The sequence below is a fragment of the Mus caroli genome, chromosome 14 (assembly GCF_900094665.2).
Source record: "Mus caroli chromosome 14, CAROLI_EIJ_v1.1, whole genome shotgun sequence".
NCBI lineage: Eukaryota > Metazoa > Chordata > Mammalia > Rodentia > Muridae > Mus > Mus caroli.
The window spans coordinates 17,812,687-17,817,927 of NC_034583.1; the positions used below are offsets into that span (position 1 = coordinate 17,812,687).

The 5,241-nt window shown below is 46.5% G+C and overlaps 1 long non-coding RNA gene across 1 annotated transcript; it reads right to left on the reverse strand.

Annotated features, from left to right (window-relative positions):
• Positions 1 to 1,304: 1,304 nt before the first annotated feature.
• On the reverse strand, positions 1,305 to 4,737 carry LOC110308894. The gene is made up of 3 exons (XR_002379629.1): positions 4,635 to 4,737; positions 3,147 to 3,445; positions 1,305 to 1,689 (listed from the first exon to the last, which is right to left on the reverse strand). It is a non-coding gene; the product is annotated as an uncharacterized LOC110308894 (long non-coding RNA).
• Between the last annotated feature and the right edge of the window lie 504 nt (positions 4,738 to 5,241).

Below are 5,241 nucleotides of genomic sequence, written 5' to 3' on the forward strand. Positions count from 1 at the left end.
CTATGGAAATACACCACTGCTTCTTTAGCCCTGGTTACAATACAGTTTCCTCCCAGCTGGGTCCAGTTGAAGCTCCTTGTAAGCCATCAGGTCCTAAAAGCCACATTTGCTCTGCTGGCCTTGCCAGTGCAAGAACAGGCAGGAAAACTCACAATCGGGGCCTCACAGCCAGACAAGGCAGCTTCCTCAACTGCTGACAGAATCATGGCAGCTTCCCAGCAGCCTCGGCGCATAATCCTGGCTGAATCTTCCTCCTCCGAGCCAAGTAGAACCTAAGCCTGTGATGTGCTGTAGGTGATGTGGCCTGAGGGCATTTGGGGCAAAAGTGAAAGGATTTCATAGACAGAATTGAAGTGTGGGCAAATGAGAGATGAGGTTAGCCTGGGAAGGCCTGACTTCTTCAGGTGACAGTGCTTCTTGAAAAGGAAGAAGAGGCAGCCATGTTGAGTGGTGGCATGGGGGGACGTGTGACAAGAAGCTACCTACAGGCTCCTGCTAGGTGCTGAGACTGGCCAGGGGCCAGAAAGATAAAGGGTGAGCTCAGTTGCAGAATGGCAAAGAACAATCTTTCAAGGACATGAGGAAGACGGGAACCTCCAGATGAGAACACAGTCTGAGCGGAGATTCCAGTTCAATCCTCCATAGAACTTACCCTGTAGCAGCCACCACTAACAAGGGAGGACTGTTTTAAGCCACCAGGCTTCTGACAGTGTAGTAGGCAGCAGAGAATGCTAATGGCACACCTAGTCATTGGGTCACTCTCTTCCCCCAGCAGGTTCAGCTACAGATTTAGGTTCCCAGGCCCCATCTCTAGGCTTCGCTCACCACTATCTGCTCCAAGTTCCTGGACCTGCAGGCAGGCACACACACACACACACACACACACACACACACACACACACACACGTGCATGCACGCGCACGCTCACACACAGACTCTGGTCAGTGCTATGTCCTTTGTCTGACTGGTTTTGAGTGGAGCCTGGGTGCAGTATGCTCTGTGAGGCTGGTCCTGGCACTTAGGTGTTCTCCCACAGTTTGGGAGATGAAACCACAGTGTGAAGTGCTTCTCCCAGGGTGGAAATGAGATTTCAAGCAGGACCTTCTAAGTCCCGTGCCTGCTTTCCACCTTGATGGCAGGTTAGGGGCCTTCAAAGATCTCAGTGCCTGCAGACCCCAGACAGTGGGGTGGATATGCTGTTCCACACTTTGTATCATTCCCTGTGTTACTTGTCACTTTGTCCCATTCCCCAGCACTCCAAGGGACATTTTTACCTCCAATTTACAAATGAAAACACTAAGTCACCAAGAACGCTGTTTATTGGTTCCCTCTATACACGTGGCTGGGTCCCCATGAGGTACCTGAGAGTACAAGGCCCTGGAAGGCAGAGGACCACCTGCTGGTCTGTGGTGGGCAGGGTGGGTACAGTGTGAAGACAGAGCCTGGGCCAGGCCATGATAGAATCCATAATGTTGACATTGACTGAAGCCTGGAGAAAGATCACCCTTGGAAGCATAAGCTAAGAGTGTAAACTGGAAGTCTTCTTGTGGTCAGCAGACAAGAGATCAACAACTGTGTGAGGCAGAAGACTACAGAGTACACCTACAGTGTGGGGGCTGTTGGTTGAGGGTGGCACACACCTATGTGTCCCTCTAACTCTTGAAGCTTTAACTCCATAGGGTGTCTGATCTAGCACAAAAGGAAGTAGAAACAAATACATATGCATCAAATACATATGTGTGCATATAAACACCAAAAACATTCTAGCGTCCATCCCGTCTGAAACTCATACTGCATCCAAACAGGTACACAGTTGCCCACATATATGCTTACACACTTGCACATACATGTATACATATTTACATATGTCCCCACAAGTGATCATATACATTCACACATATCCATATGGCTGCATGCACACATAAGTATGTACCCCCCAATTCACACACACAAAATCATACTTATACAATATCCATGTAAACGTATACACGCATAAACATGCAGTCCATACGTATACACAAATATACATATACATTCCCATAGACAAGAACATACATATGTATACAGACACATTCATACATATCTACAAGGGCATATACACCCAATCATATGCCCATCCCCGTTCACACATAGTTCCATCCCAGAGCAGGACAGCAGAGCCCTGGGAGGGCACAGAGCTGCTTCCTATTTTGCAGAACAGAAAGGCAGGTGAGACTCTGTCAAAGGCAGTCCTGTCTCCAGCCACTTATTATCAACCAAACAGCTACTGTGGCTTCTGAGCAAATTCCAACTGCTTCCCCAGCACCTAGGGTATATAAACCTAAAGTATGGCTTTCCCCTTCAGAAAACTAACATCACCTAGCCCTCGCTCCCCTGTTAGCAAGGTTTCTGCCACCCTCAGCCCCATCCCTGAGCACACCAGGCCATCCTAGCAGGCGGATATAACCAGCTGAGGAACACGGCAAATCCATCAATAGCTCTCTAAAAGCCCAGAAGAAATTTAGTCATCGAAAATCCCTTCCCTCTTTGCTAATAAAACTTATCAGTTCAGGGCAGGAGGCTGGGAGGAGAGGGACTACAGACAGTTGCCTTACTAAATTGCTTGGAGAAATGGCCCTCATCAGCCATCTAGGAGCAGAAAGAACGGAAGCAATGTAACATTTATGGAGTGAGATTTGCCCACCTCGAGTCACCTACCCAGGTCTCTGAAGCTCTGTAATGTGTCTACTCCATCTCACAGGTGAAGAAAACCAGGCTCAGTTATATACTGGAGAGAATCAAAATGAGCCTAGGCTCTAGCCCGTACAGCTGTACATGCCATACGGCACAGCCTTGGCTGTTCCCCTCTGTGGATGCTCCTCCTTGTGGAGCCCCAACTCTTAAAGGCAACAAGAATAGAAAGTTGAATATGGACAAGTCAACAGCACAGAGCCCAGGCTAAGAAGACACTTGACCAAGCTTTATGGGTCTCCTCTGAGTCACACACAGACATACCTGGGCTCTCCCCAGAGTAACCTGGGAACCCTCCTTATCCCTGGAGATGCTCAGAGCTTGCCAAGTGGTCCCTAAGCTGATATACGACACCTTCCCTTCTTACTAGAGCCTGGGGAAAATATCCATAGCAGCCCTGGCTTCATTCCATTTACCATAAAAGGGGTGCAAGTTATTCATTCCAAATGACAGAGCCCCCCCCCCACACACACACACACGTTCTTGACATGGAACCTCTTAGATTCAGTGTTTGCTTGCACTGGCTACATCTGAACCTCAGGAGCAGAAGAGCACGTCGGTAGCTCTTGCAAGAGTCTCCTTAGCAAGCCTTCATTGGTGTACCCAGAGTTTGCTCAGCAACTCAGATAAAGGTTCCCTCTGAGGCTGTGAGACACTGGAGCTCCAAGCAGGCCGATCCATCCAGAAATGGTATGGTCTTGCGGAAACAGTGGGCCTGGATGGAGAAAGAAATGTGGCTAAGTGAGAGAGAAAATTCCCCTAGGAAGATCTATTAGGCTGTGAAATAGTATTCCACAGGAAGCGGTGGAGGGGGTGCCCGGAGGTATTTAAAGCTGTGCTGGACTAAGTAATAGAAGCCTCGTGGTGTGTGGAGTGGCTGAGAACTGGCCTCGGGGGAGCTGCTGCTGTGCCCTAATAGGTCGACTCCAATAGAAGTAATTTCCGAGCCCGCCCCAGCATTCCATGGAGCTACACTGCTTTTGCCAGGCAAAGAAGGTGTTCACTTACAGCTCAGAAAAAGCCCCAGGGTTTGGTGCCCGCCTAGCCATCATTTGTTAACAGGCTGGCAGTCCCCAGCAAACAGATGTCTACATTCAGCAAACCCCTCTCAAAATCGCATCTGCCTTTCAGGATGGAAATTGACAAGTCACTCTTCAAATTCTTATAGAATCACAAGGCACTCAACGGAGCCAAAAAGGATTTCTAGACAGAATCAAGTATGAAAATTCCCACTTCCTGGTGTCAAGATTTACTATAGAGACTCTGTGGTACTCACACAAAAATAAACATATAGATCCATAGCATAGATCTCAGGGTCCATAAATAGAATCAATACATGTATAGTCAATTAATGGGATTTTTTTGTTTTCTCCTTTTTCTTCTTTTTTCATGTGTTTGTGCATGTAGTATGTATCCATGCATGTTTATGTTTGTGTTCACATGTGTGTTGGCACACATGTATGTGAGTGCCTGTACTCATGTGTGTGTGCCTTTGTTCATGTCTGTGCACACATTTAGAAGCCAGAGGCTGATGTCAGGAATCCTCAACTACTTCTCCACCTTATTACTTTTGAAGTGGCCTATCTTATGAACCCATAACTCATTAATACAGCTGATCTCACCAGAGAACTTGACCCAGGGTTTCCTTTCTCTACCTTCTGAGGATGGAATTCTAGACTGGTTACTACACGTACCCAGTATATACATGAGCTCTGGAGATCTTGAATGCTGGTCCCTCTGTGTGCCTGACCAGCTAATTAATCACTAAACCATATCCCCACTTGTGGTCAGTTGCTTTTTGACAAGCATGCCAAGACAATGCAATAAGAAAAAGCAGGCTAATCAGCAAATGTTGCTGGAACAGTTGAATATCCACAAACAAAAGAACGAAATCGGATCCTTACCATCACACCCCATGCAAAGCAATGTCCGAACACGTAAAAATACTTTAAGGAAAGAAAGAAAGAGAGTTCACCAACCCCGGATTTGGCACTGCTTCTTATATCTGAGGCCAAAATACAAACTCCAAAGAGAAAAACAGACTAGATTTCATCACAATAAGATTCTAGAATCCTCCGTCTCTCTCTGTATATTCTGAACCTCTTACAATTTAGTAACAAATAGAGAAACTGCACACACTTTAGAATGGGCAAGAAATTTGATAAATGTTTCTCCAGAGAAGATACACAGTATCGAACAGAAAGTGATCAGAATGGTTCATTAGTAGGAAATACAAATCAAAACGGTAACAAAATACCAATCCACATCTGCTGGGGTGGTTTAAATAAAGACGAAAGTTGAAGAGTGGCTGTCAGGATGTGGACAAACAAGACCCTTCTTGCATCACTGAATGAGGAGAGAGCTCAAGCACTTTAGCGGCCATTCAAAATGATACATCAGCAGCAACAATCTCACTTCTCATCATTGGCCCAAAGGATTGGATGCAAGCTGTTGATTGATGTTTACATTATGTGTTATATTATAGGGCCAGAGTAACGGCTCATTGGGTGA